General features: G+C 45.8%; 1 protein-coding gene across 5 annotated transcripts in view; it reads left to right on the top strand.

Moving 5' to 3' along the window:
• Nucleotides 1–1,612: 1,612 nt before the first annotated feature.
• The window catches only part of RALY (RALY heterogeneous nuclear ribonucleoprotein), a 79,616-nt gene continuing 67,475 nt past the window's right edge, over nucleotides 1,613–13,753 (top strand). Inside the window, exon 1 of one of the 5 annotated variants that reach the window (XM_029219865.1) lies at nucleotides 1,613–2,001. The gene's annotated coding sequence lies outside the window, so the exon portion shown is untranslated. Of the gene's footprint in view, nucleotides 2,002–2,556; nucleotides 2,729–3,020; nucleotides 3,094–13,753 lie in introns of those variants that run through there. The other 4 variants (XM_029219864.1, XM_029219869.1, XM_029219866.1 and 1 more) reach the window with 4 other exon arrangements.

Below are 13,753 nucleotides of genomic sequence, written 5' to 3'. Positions count from 1 at the left end.
TGCGCCACCAGGGAAGCCCGGGGCCAGATTCATTAATTGGTTGACTGACTCATTCATCCACTCAAATTTTTATTGAACACTAAGTCTGGTTACACAGTGCCGTACACAACAGTCAAAGATTCCTGGTCTCATAGAACTTACCTTCTAGTGAGGAACATGGGCAAAAACACATAAACAGATCAGTAAATGACAAGACTAAGAAATGCCATGAAGGAAATGAACAAGAGGTCAAACCAGAGAACATCTTTAAGCTGGGTGTTCAGGGAAGGCCTTTCTGAGGAGGTGATATTTAAGCAGAGACCTGAGGCGTTAGAACAGGTGGGGGAAGAACGTTCCTGGCCTTGGTCTCAGTTGTCACCATCTCTCTAGTTTGATTTTTCTTCCTTTTGAAGCAGCAACAGGTCATCAAACAACACAAGTGTAGCTATAACTGCTGGTCTGGCAGAGCCAGGCAGGATTCTTTTCAAACTCTGCTTCGTGCTCAGGAATCCAGTCTCTTAGGCAGGTTCTGGGGGAAGTGACGTGAAAAATACAATCACAGAATCACAGGTCGGACGATGCATGGAGAATTTGTCTTCCTAGAGTTCAGGGAAGTCTACAGCTGAGGACTGAAGGGCTTACCATCCTCGTGTGCTCCGGCTGTTCCGTGGAGGCTGGAACACTGATTTAGGTGAGAGTTTTCGACAGGAGAACTCTATTCAGTAGTGAGGACAAACATCCAGATCCAGATCAAATTATAAAACGTTTCTCGCACCCCAAAAGGGTAAAGCTGCTTGAATTTAACCTTTTTCTTTTAGGTGAAAGTGGCACCTCCTCCCCTGACCCGCCCTCACGGAGGCGTCTCCGCCCACTCCCAAAAGGCAGCGTGGATCTTCGCCTTCTCTACTCACCAGGTTCCCTTCAAAGGGAAAGGCCCTGGCGCTCCGTCCCACTTTTTCTCTTCCGCATCCCTCGGGCACCGCCCACCGCCAACTAGTTTGGGCCCCATCTCCAGGCCCCGCCCACCTCCAGCCCCCTCCCGAACCCCATCGCCCTTTGGGTCACGCCTCCTTCCGGCTCCTCCCCAGAGTGGCCACCTTTGGGCCCCCTCCTCCCGGCTCAGCTTCCGGGCCCGCCTCCTTCTGTCCCGCTTCAGTCTTTCCTCCGTTTGGGGCTTCTCTTCAGCCCCGCCTCCAACGCGCCCCGTTAAGGGCCCCTCCTCCCCCAACCTCGCCCGGGCCTCCCTCCACCCTTGACTCCTCCTTTGGGCAGGCCTCCCTTTAGCCCCGCCCACACCCCCTCCTTTCAAGCCCGGCTCTGCGAGGCCGCCAATGTCTTCCATACTTGTCTCGCGCGCCTCTCTTCACTGCATCATCACTCTCTCAGACCCACCCCTCCTTACGCTCGGTTCCAGTGTAAACCAGTCTCTCTTCCCGCCCTAGCCCCGCCTCCTCAGGGTCCCACTTCAGTTCTTCCTCCCTGTCAGGCCCCTCCCCGACCCCTCCTTCCTTTTCTCCCCGCCGTAGCTCTGGACCTTTCCAAAGCTAGGTTGAGGGGGTAGGAAGAGCCCCTGCGCCTCGGGGGCCGGGCTGTGTCACAGCGGGGCTGCGGACTCCTCGCGCTTAAGTCGCCAGGCCCGTCTCTGGAGACAGAGGCGGGGGCAGGGGGTGGCGGGGCCAGAGCCGGAGTGGCGGGCGGGGCCGAGTTGAGGGAAGCCGCTCCGGACACCCCCACCCCGGCACGCCTCAGTGGTGCCGGCCAAAGGAAGGACTGGAGACTGCGGGGCTCGCGCCGCTGTCAGTGCGGCGGGGTGCGCGAGCAGCTCAGCGCAGGGTGGGCAGAGCAGAGAGAAGCTGAGGGGGCGGTAGCGGCGGCAGCGACTCCCGCGCGTGTATTCAGTTCCTCACGCTGCGGCCGGGGCCGCCTTCTTCCTCCCTCCCTCGCTCCCTCCCTTCCGCCCCCGAGTGCGGCGGCACCGCCTCCTTCCGCGCCGCGCGGCTTCCTCCAGACCTCTCAGGGCGGGTGAGTGGGGGCCGCGGGCGTCTCCTTGAAGGTGTGGGGAGGGGGTGCTCCTTGTTCCTTTTCGGTCACCCACCTCTTCGCGCCGGTCGCTGCCTATTTTTAGAAACTCTTTTTTTCGGCCATTCGGGGAGTCCCGGGAGCCGGAGTAACTCCCGGCACCCTGCCCCCGCACCTTTCCTCCACCCGGGCCTGCCGCCCTGGGTCCCGGCAGCCCTGGTGTTGCTTGCCCGCCTCCTCCCCGCGGGTCGGACCTGGGCCGGGAGTTGGCGGGGTGGGCCCGCGCCCGCTCGGAAGTTGGAGTCTTTTGTGTTCGCGCCCCGCCCCGCCCGGCGAGGGGAGGAGGGGGGAGCGGAGGCCGCGCTGGGGAGGCCTCGGGCGGGCCGGGTCCCGGTTCTGGCCTTGGCCCCGGGTTTCTTCCGGCTCTCCCTCTCGGGCTGGGTCTGCGGGTTCCCGGAGGCGATCAAAACTGGTCCCGTCTCGCTCCCTACTGGCCTGAGCGCCTCCTCGGCCCCCCTTTCCCGGTCCTGGGCTTGTTGCACACCTTGGGCTCATAGAGGAAGAACAGCAGGCCCTCGAGCTGGGGCCGTGTTCCGCGCTTCACGCAGCCTTTTCGCCGCCGAGCCTCAGTTTGCCTTTCAGTGAACAGGGAGAAAGAATGTCGCCTCACAGGGTGTTTGTGGATTCAGGGAGGAAGCTAATGTGTGCGAGAAGTGTTTAATACCAACAGGTAACATTTAATGGACTTGACTCAGGAACTTCGCAAGCCTTATTTTATAGAATGCTCACGACGGCCTTCTGAGGTTATCCCCATTTACAAAAGCAGCAATCAAGGCGCAGAGAGGTTAAGTAATGTGTTCTAAATCACAGGAGCCACAGAAGTGTGAAGCCGTGGTGCTGGTACCTGTTATTTATTTCTTAGTGTGAACTTGTGTAATCTCTTAGTGCAGAACCGATTTTGAGTCACATTGTTAGTTGGGATACCTAACTAACTCCGTTCTCCCTGATTCCTTGCCCGTTAGAAGCTGATGGATGCAGAGGACTCCAGATCTCAAGCACAACTGAAGTTCCCTGGGGTTTTGGCTCAGGGAAGGTGTAAGTCGTTTAAAGCAGTGAGGTTCATCCGTTTTTTGTTTTTTGTGACTTGTTCCTCCCACCAAACCTTGCTTGTTCTTTATAGGGTTTAGATTTATAGCTCCTGGTTGGGGGAGGGGGAGCAGAAAGTGGTTCAAGTCAATTGCTTCAACTCCCTGCCTTCAAATAGAGATTTATTTCTCTTATTTTCAGATAAGGCCCAGAGGGGTAAAAGTGAACTAAAATTAACTTTGGTAAGTGTTCTAGTTTTCCAGTGTGTTTGATCCCTGGTGTCTAAAGATCAGGCAGGGGAGTTCCTAGGCCAGCTCTTGCCATTTCTCCTGATGTGTGCTTTAGTTCTTTGGAGTCTGGAGGTCTGCTGTACTCTCCCCTTTCCAAGATTCTGGATTTAAAAGTAGTGGTATGTAGGACCTGGAAGGGGTCTTATCTGGTCTAACTTTTTTTATCTGCCTTTTCCCTCTTTCCTGTTAACTGAATCTTGGAAGGGGGAAGTAAGTTGTCTAAATTCACAGACTGTTTTAGTGACAGAATCACAACTGGAATTCCAGTCTTCTGACTTCCAGTGCAGTAATATTTTTATTTCTACTGTACTCTGCCACCTTTTGAAAGGGCACTAAACTACTTATTCAGGTCTGAAGACCAAGAATCCCAAGTAACTTGAAATCACAAAGAAGTTGTTTAGTCCCAGCATTAAAAGGAGGCCAGGTTTTGTGCACAGGAGTACCAGTTCTCATAAGTCACCACTGTTATTTTATAGTACTTTATTTATGGTTTATAGTTTTCTTTTATAACTGTTACCTGATTTCATTTCTCATCCAGTTCTGTGAGGGAGCTCTCAGAGTTTGGTTTATATCTCCTTTTTACAACTCTAATTGAGAATTAAGACATAGCAAGGTTAGGGCACTTGCCTTACTTAGATCACCGGATTAACAAGTGGTGAGTACAGGGCATCTCTCATGGACAAAGGATTTGATTTGATGTGGCATCATGAACTCAGTCACTCATTGTGGCTCTCTGAGCCTCAGTTTCCTTATCTGTAAACTATCACAGGGTTGGGTGGGGACTATGAAAAAATGGCTATGAAAGTGCATTGTAGTAGTAGGCTAACATTTATTAAGTACTTTCCATGTACCAGTCACTGGATTAAGGACTTTCTATGGAGTATCTCATTTAGTCCTCAGAGCTACTGTATGAATTAGGTATATTATTAAATTCCTTTTGCAGAAGAAGAAACAGGATTAGAGAGGTTACATGACTTGCTCAGGATCATGTAGTTGATAACTGCAGACAATATAACTTTAAAGCTGGTATGCTTTTAATTTATTTTTTTGTAAAAATACATGTAAGATAAAATTTACTATTTTAACTATTTTTAAATGTACAGTTCTGTGGCGTTAAATATATTCACATTGTTGTGCAACCATCACTACCATCCGTGTCTAGAACTTTTTCATCTTCCTCAGCTGAAACTCTGTATAAACACTTCCTTTCCTCTCCCTCCTGGCAACCATCATTCTATTTTCTGTCCTTGTGAATTTGACTACTCTAGGTACTTCGTGTAAATGGAATCATACAATATTTGTCCTTTTGTGACTGGCAAAGCTGGTACTCTTAGTGCCTCCCTTAAGCCCTAGGTGCTCTGAAAATGCAAAATGATTATTAGTTCTCATCTGCAGTAAGGTGTGGCATGCAGCTCCAGAGCAAGAACCTAGGCCTGGCTGTACCACTCTGGTTAAGCCCCCCCCCCCCCTTTGCCCCTTTTGTATCTTCCAAAGGGAACTCCTGCTCTTGAAATAGAACTCAGAGGACTCCCCACCCTTGCTTTGTTTGCATCTTCCTTTCTGGCTGTCCTGGGTTTGGGCATATGGGACTGTAGTGATCAACAATAGCAGTGCTGTGACAGCAGCTTGGATCAGAACTACTCAGGATGATTAAATGGATTATCTTTATGAAATGCTCCCTCTTTGTGCCCTCCTCTTTCCATTAAGGCACACAAGAGCGATTAGCTTTTGGGTTCCTAGAGGGTATTTATGGCTCCTCATTGCTTGCAGGTAGTTAAGATGGAATTAAATGCTGCATTTAGTCTTTCAAAATTCCCTTTGTTTTGACTACTTCTGTGTCTTTTGGGTGGTGTGGTGGTGGGATGTGGTGTTTATGTTTGTGAAGTGTAGTTGGAATTTTGTCATGATGCCAGCAGGGGGTTGGGATGGGAGGTGTTCCAGAGATGGATAATAGGGCAACAAACACAGATCTGAGTATGTTGCACTTTCCTTAAAAATCTGATGGCCCAACATTGCCTACATATTAAAGTTTAAACCCCTGAGTGTGATAATAAGGTCAGAGTGTATTGAAATGTTTATTGGATAGAATCTTGTAGTTGAGGGACTTAAAATCATGTAGACCAGCCAGCCACCCAGCCAACATTTGAATAGGCTACCCGTTGAGATTCTGTTTCATTGGGCACCTCATTACTGGAAAATTTTCCGTTTACAGAACAGTTATTAAACGTCTGCTCCGCACTGTACTAAGCTTGGAAATTTGGGTGTCTCGGGGGAAGACAGGCAAGGAAACAGGCAGTGTGGGAAGTGTTGTGACAGGAACAAGCACCATGAGAGCACGGAGGAATGGAACTAACCCAGCCTTGGAGGGTCAGGGTGGGGTGGTTCGTTGGAGAAATTGGCTAGGCTTAGACCTCAGAGAAAAGACTAAGCTAGGAAAAGAAGAGATTTGGGGAGCTGAGGAGGAGACAGGTAAGACTGTTCTAGGCAGAAGGGAATAGCAAGTCTAGAGATGGCGGTGGTAACAGGTGAGACTTTTGGCCATTTACTATATCTACCAGATGCCATTTTAAGCATTTAATGTGTGTTAACTCATTTCTTTCCATAACCATCTTGAGGGGTACATACTGTTATAATTCCCATTCTGTAGGTGAGGAAGCAAACCCAGAGGGGTTAAGTAAGTTTCTTAAGATTTCTGGGTGGAGCATGAAGCATGAGATGGGTGATGTAGCAAAAGATGAGACTGGCAAGGTGGGCAGAGCAGAGGCCAAGTCATGAAAGGCCCTTATTGCCCAGGTTGAAGAGTTTGGACTTCATTTTGGTGAGGGGACCATGATCCTGTATGCATTTTAGAAGGATATCAGTGGCTCTTTGGGGAGTGGATTGGAGGGCTAGAGCACCATGGGCAAAGAGACCAGTTAGGAGGCTTTTGCAGTAATGCAGGCAAGAGGTGATGGTGTTTCCAATGAAGGGTGTGTGTGTGTGTGTGTGTGTGTGTGTGTGTGTGTGTGTGTGGAGAAAAGAAGATGGAATTAAGTTGTGAGACACTATCAAAGATTGTTGGCGTGGAGGGTAAGGAAGAAATCAAGGAACACTTCTAGATTTCTACCTGGTGCAGTTGTATAGATGGGGATGCAGTTTATTGAGGTGAGGACACAGGAGAAGAAGGTGGGGGGAAGATTTCTCATGCAGGGTCTTATTACATCTGCTTTCATTTACCTTCATCCAGTTATTGATCATAGTTCTCCAAGGGGAGGGGAGGGGAAACAGGGGTGAGGGAGAGTATGGCACAGCAAATTTGATAGCTATCCCTGGCTAAACTGTTGTAGACACTAGTTTCGGAAAGGAGGAAATAATTAGAACCTAGACATTCCAGACCTTGCACAGCTCTGAAGACTGCATATGTTAAAGTCAAGGAAAGCTTATGTTTTTTCTCCAGACAACATTCTTTGGCATTGCTCTCCCCATGTGCTAGTGTCCCTCTGTAATTCACCTCTGCTTACTCTGCTAGGCACTGAGAAAGCAAAGATGAATAAAACATAGCTTGAGAAGCTTGCATTCAAAAGGGCAGCAGATCTCAGCTTAGATACTGTAGTGGAGGGGAGAGAGTGGGGAGGGACTAAGAAGGATTCTTATTATGGGCAGGAGTCAGGAGACTCTGCTCTGTGTGCCAGTCTTTTCCTCAGGTGGCAAAAGTCTACACTTACTCAAAGGGCCAGGTTTATTCATTTGAATAATGATGAAAAATAATGACTAGATGACCCCCAGGGTCCCTTCTAGCAATAACATTTTATGATTCTAGATGATGATTCAGACAGTATATCTCTTGGAGAGGTATTTTCTTCCTTTCTTTTCCCTCCCACTTCCTCTTCCTCCCCTTTCTTCCTTAGGCAGTAGTAGGGATGTCGAGGTGGAGATAGGGTTTTCACATGAGTGTCTGTTAAAAACCTAGTTTTATTCAGTTTTAGCTTTATGTATAAAATGTACAACTGGAGGAGAGATGATGGGAGTAGTAATGTTAGCTTGCTGTCCTACAACTGACCCCTGGGTACTGTAAGGAAAGTTTCAGACCCATGATGGATGCAGCTCACAGACTCAGGACTAGAGAGAAAGGGGCAGTAGGATAAACTGGGAGCCTAGTCATGAGCCTGAGAATAGTTGGTCTGGTCCCTGCTACTAATAATTCAGTGTATGGGCTTGGCCAAGCCCCTTTCCTTCTCTGGTCCTATTGCTTCATAAAATAATCGGGGCCAAAGGGTGAGCCCTGGGTACAGAAAAAGGATTGGAAGTTCCTCTCTAATGAGGAATAATTATCGAATAACTAGAGACAGGCATCTGCCCAAGTATTGCTAGTTATGTCTTCTGGCTGTTTCTACAGCCCTTCTTTTTTCCTCAGTCTTTCTGTCACTTCATAATGGCCTCCATATGAATAAATCTGCTGTGCCTCCTGGGAGGAGGGGAGGAAGGTTGGGATATTATCTCTGGGTTCTGGTCTACATCCCCAACGAGCCGTTCAGGCTGCCTACTGCTCCCTGCTCTCCATGCTGGGGTAGGGGTCGGGAGTTTTTGGTTGAATACTCAGGTTTTCTTAGGCTCAGACATATGTATTTGGAGTGCTCCACTGACTAAAGTGCCAATCTGGCCATCCTCCCAACATGCCCAGTGCAGTTCCACTGGGGGGGAATAGCATTCAGTGGGCCTTTGATGCTTGCCAAACTCATGTTAATTGTAATTACCTAATACTCCCTGGGATCTCAGTCTTCCTGTCTGTAAAACAAGGGGGTTGGGCTGATGTCTGGTTTTATGGGAGCGGCTTGAGAATTCATTTCTGGAAGAAGAAGGGGCTTTGTTAGAGTATTGAGAGTATCTCACAGGGTTAAATTCTGGGTTCGCAGATACCTTTCAGTATATAAAGAGATGGATATTGCTTTTTAGAGTGGACAGATTGCTGAAAAATTGCTTGTGAGATGAATTTACCAAATTGTCTACTGAGTTCCATTATAAACTTGGAGCTGTTGTCCCATGGGACAAACTTGGAGTCCAAGACTAAAAAGTTATATTTAAATAGGTAGCAAACTGTTTAAAATCATAGGATAAAAGGAAAAAAAAAACAAAACACTATAAGATTTCCAAACACCACTAGGACTGGAAAAACACTAGACCAGAAATTTGCATTTCCTTAGAGCTTTGGCTTTATGAGGTAGATACCTCTGCTGTGGTTACCTGGCCCTTGAAATGCCATCTGTAGAGAGTGAAGAGTTCTGTTTATTTGTCAAGGTAAGAATCATTGCCTTATTCCAAGTAAGTATTCTCATTTACAAGGTCAGATTTACAACCTGGTCAACCTATTGTTGGCCAGGTTTTCTTCATTCCAGAGGCATTTATCTGGTATTTAGCTATCTCCTGTTTGTTTGTTTTATTAAGGATTTCACTAAGCCTAGTTAACGGTAGTGTTTGCATGGTGTCTGTTGATCTGTTTGTCTAGTTTCCTTTGTAATTCTTTGCGCTAGTGAAAGCAAGCTGAGCAGTAGATTTAAAAGAATCATTTCCATAACTCTATTTCTCTGGGTCTGGGTTTCCTTTCTGGAAGGTATGATCATGCTACACTGAGAAGTCAAATGTTGTTTGCTGCTTACACAGACCGTGTTAAGGCTTTGGGACTTTGTTCTTCCAGATAGTTGTAAGCTGGCACTGAGGAATGGTGCTCTCAATATAATGATAGCTGTGCCTGAATCAGTTGAACACAAGAATAACTTTTCTTCATACCTTAAAGACTCACCCTAAATTGATTTTTCACACCAATTAAAGTTAACTAAAATTAGGGTGTTAGGTAGAGTTACCATGCTAAGTAGGTTACCTAGCTGCTGTAGTAAGGTTATGCTTGGAAGTCCAACTGCTTTCCATCCCTAAGTTCAACCATTTGTTCTAGGAATTTGGAGTACCTACTATGTGTTCTCCCTATGGAAAACATACAAACCAAACAATACATGATTCCTGCCCTCAGATTACATTCAGTCTGGAGAGAGAGACAGATAAGTACAACAGGTCCTAGCTTATTCTTACCCGTGCTTCCTTGGCCTGTATGTTTTGGTTGAGGGTTCAGACTGGAAATAGCAGAATTGATGGATGTATCACTAGGCAAGGAGACCTATTTGAGTATCTGACTTCCAGTGTTCCAGTTTGGTTTTGGCCTTCCCTCCTTCTCTTCCTTTCTTCTGCCTGTTATCTAGATTTTCTTCTCTATTGCTGACGTGTCCAGCAGCCAGTGTGTAAAGTCAAGAACCTTAGGGTAGGGGACAGCATTGCCCTTCAGGTTTGGGTGTCTAGACATCTGCCTAGTGCTTTCCCTATTCTTCTCACATCAGTTCTTTGGCTGGTTTCCAGAAAGGGTTGATATTGTCTAGCTTCTTATTTAGGAATGAAGAAAATTGTTTCATATTAAATTAAATTTTATACTCAGTTTTGAAATAAAATAAGCTATTTTGCTTGCAAATGGAATTATTTGAGGTGTGGTTTCTGGCATTTTTTTGGCTATGCTGCACAGCCTGTGGGATCTTAGTTCCCGAGCAGTTACTGAACCCAGGCCCTCAGCAGTGAGAGCATGGAGTCCTAACCACTGGACCGCCGGGGATTTCCCATTTGATCAGTTTTTGACTTACTAATTATGACTAAACTGTGGTTCTTGAAGCCCATTGCTGCTATCTCTGCCAGCCTTCTTTGAATGCTTTGCAGCATGGAGCCCTAGGAAATGGAGGGAACGTTGAGGTTACCCTGTCTTGAAGGGCTCTTCCTCTTCCCTTGTCCCTATTCTCAAAAAAAAAATGTTATTTGGGATGCTGTGTTGTGTTCATGATTTCTTCCAACAATTTCGCATTGCCTGGGAGGTCTAGAAGAAGAGGAAATACGCCTGTGTTCGTCCTCAAAGGTTGGGGACAATATTGAGATCAATTTGGCCAAACTGTATGGAGCCCACTGAGTCCTCCCTTGGTGCTGTGAGGGATGAAAATGTGTAAAGCATACTCTTGTCTTCAGGGAACCTGTGGTCTCTTTGGGGAGACAAGGTAATCATGAAGTTGTAGCTGATAATAAGGCAGTTTGGTGTAGAGAGCTTGGTTTGGAAGACTAAGGTCTTACTCTTGTTCCCTGGAACTAATTTGGCCAGGAAAACTGGAATAAGTCATTTTCCCCTCTCTGAACCTCCATATTCTCATCTATAAAATGAGGTTAATAATCTGTATCTTGCCTTCCTCACAGTGTTATTGTGAAGAGCAAGTTAGATGTTACTAAAAGTGCATTATAAAACCAGATGATGCACTTTATATGTGAAGAATTCATGAGTCATTTGTCAGAGGTAATAGGTAAATAGCAGAGTTTTCTATAGAAGGGGAAATCTCTTTGGGCTGGGGTGATCAGGAAGAGTGGTCTGGACCAGTCTTGGGATTGGGAGAAAGAATGCTAGAAGCATTTAGACAGAGGCAATGATGGAGCAAAGGTATAGGCAGAACTGTTAAGGGGCAGCAGTGAGTGTTTTAGCTTTAGTAGTTAGTTATTGACAAACAGTTTTCAGAAGCATACCAGATCAAACTCTCATCAGCTGTGTATGAGAGAATTCCTTTTGCTCCATGTCCTTGTCAACAGTTAGCATTATCTTTTTATTTTATGTCATTCTTGTTGGAGTGTAGTTAGAGAAGTGAATTGTAAGAACCATGATAGGAACTCTCAGGTGGTACCATACAGGGGTAAAGTGATTGGTAAGTTCAGAGGAGGGAGAGATTGCTTCATTTGTGGGTGTGTGGTGCCCAGGGAACATCTATGGAGGACTGAGCATTTGAGCTGGGCCTTGTAGGATAAGGATAGTGACTATGTATTATCTAGGACCATCCCAATGTCTAATATTCTGTCTTGCTATGCTTATAAATTATGAAACACTAATATTTCTATGTCTTGGCCAAATCTCACAGACTACCCAGAAGCAGCGCCCAGATATCTTTTCTCAGTTGCAGTGCTTCTCTCTCCTCCCACTTTGTTTCCAGAAAGTATGATCGCAGGAGATTTAGGCTCCAGAGATGGAGAGAGGACATTCTGTGCAATGGGAACAACTTGAGCGGAAACACAGATGAGCAACTAGATCAAGCGGCATCCATATTCCAGCTAATGAGCAGAGTGGGGAGGACATGTCCCATAATTTGGGGGTTGGTGATACCTTCTCATAATCTCCTGGAGCAGGTGGAAAAGGTAATAATGTACCCAAGCCAATTTGTATTTAAATTGATAGGATGAGAATGACCCCTTTGCCTATAATTACATCATTTCGGGGAAGAAATTAATCCAGCAAACAGTCATACTTGAAGTATGTCAAAAGAGAGTTTGTCTTCTCTTAAAATGGAGGGGGAGGAAGGGGAACGCCAGGACCTAAAGAACTTAGTCTCTCAGCACTCACCTATTACTTGTATATTTGCTTGGAAAAATTACCATTTCTTTGTCAGCTTTTATCCTGCCTGGTAGACCCTAGCTGGGTGTTTATTTTCTGTAGTTTTACCAAATCACTTTGAAGGCTGGTGTGAACACTGATCATGTCTTAGAGTCTTTCTTCTTTGTTCTGTCAGCAAATACTAGAAAATGTACCTTAAATTACCTGTTTTTGGGAAACAGGGTGGCCCTGCCTGCTCCCACAGAGGCATGTTAAACATTAGTCAGCTCCTGAACCTGTGTTAGGTCCTGGGGTATTTGTCAGGGGACACTGGGGGTGTTAGAGCTGCCAGTGGGGACATTGACCAGAGGGTATCTAGGCCTTCTGTCAAGGAGACTTGTCAAGTACTTGATTAAAAATCTGACCTGGGTTCTAGACCTAACTCTGCCATTTATATTAATAATAGCTGCCATGGGACTTCCCTGATGGTACAGTGGTTAAGGATCCGCCTGCCAATGCAGGGGACACGGGTTCAAGCCCTGGTCCGGGAAGATCCCACATGCTGCGGAGCAACTAAGTCCATGTGCCACAACTACTGAGCCTACGCTCTAGAGCTCGCAAGCCACAACTACTGAGCCTGTGTGCCACAACTACTGAAGCCCATGTGCCTAGAGCCTGTGCTCCGCAACAACAGAAGCCACCACAGTGAGGAACCCCCGCTCATCACAACTAGAGGAAGCCTGCACACAGCAACAAAGACCCAACGCAGCCAAGAAAAAAAAAGCTGCCATGACTTGGGTGCCCACTGTGTTGAGATAGCATATTGGTGCCTTGTGTTCATACTAATAGAGCTGATATTTACTGACGGTTACTATGTGCTGAGAGCCCTTTGTGTGTGTGTGTGTGTGTGTGTGTGTGTAATCTTTATAATATAAATTTATATATAATCTTAAGGCATATCTTATATGTAAAATTAATGTATAAGACAGACATTTCATATAAAGTTTCAACATATTGTATATGTTGTGTATACATATACAATTGTATATATTGTATATAATTTGTATATATTGTATATATATTGTATATAATTTAAATATAATATACCTAAGTGTATATTAAAAATCATTCTCACCTCAACCGTAAAAAGTAGGTTCTGTTGTTCCACATCATATAGGTAAGAAACTGAGATACCAGTAGGTTAAGAAATATGCCCATAGTCACACTGCTAGTAAATGGAGTTGCCAGGATTTAAACCTAACCACATCTTCTTTTTTAATATGGAAAATTTCAAACACATACAAAGTAGACAGAATAGGTTAATGAAGCATGATGTACCCATCATTCAGCTTCAGTAGTTATCTATTCATGGTCAATCTTATTTCATTTATACCCTTACATACTTCTCATCCTGTGCTTTGAAACATGGGTATGATATTTTGTCCTTAAGTACTTCACAATGTATTTTTTTTAATTTTTAAACTTTTTATTGTCATAAAGTATATGTAATATAAAAGTTACCATTTTAGTTATATAGTTCAGTGGCATTCAGTATGTTCACATCATTGTGCAACCATCACCGCTCTAGATACTTCTTTTGTTAAAAAGCTTTCACAGTGTATTTTAAAAATTATTTATTTATTTCTATTTTGGCTGTGTTGGGTCTTTGCTGCTGTGCAGCGAGCGGGGGCTTCTCTTCATTGTGGTGCGCGGACTTCTCATTGTGGTGGCTTCTCTTGTTGTGGAGCATGGGTTCTAGCATGTGGGCTTCAGTAGTTGTGGCATGCGGGCTTGGTACTTGTGGCTCGCAGGCTCTAGAGCGCAGGCGCAGTAGTTGTGGTGCACAGGCTCACTTGCTCCGTAGCATGTGGGATCTTCCTGGACCAGGGCTCGAACCCGTGTCCCCTGCATTGGCAGGCGGATTCTTAACCACTGCACCACCAGGGAAGTCCCACAATATATTTCTGAAAGA

The sequence above is a fragment of the Monodon monoceros genome, unplaced genomic scaffold (genome assembly GCF_005190385.1).
Source record: "Monodon monoceros isolate NGI ecotype Baffin Bay Population unplaced genomic scaffold, NGI_Narwhal_1 Super_Scaffold_13, whole genome shotgun sequence".
NCBI classification, from domain to species: Eukaryota; Metazoa; Chordata; class Mammalia; order Artiodactyla; family Monodontidae; genus Monodon; species Monodon monoceros.
The sequence above is the reverse complement of the archived record's forward strand: the minus strand, read 5'-3'. Positions and strand labels throughout refer to the sequence as shown.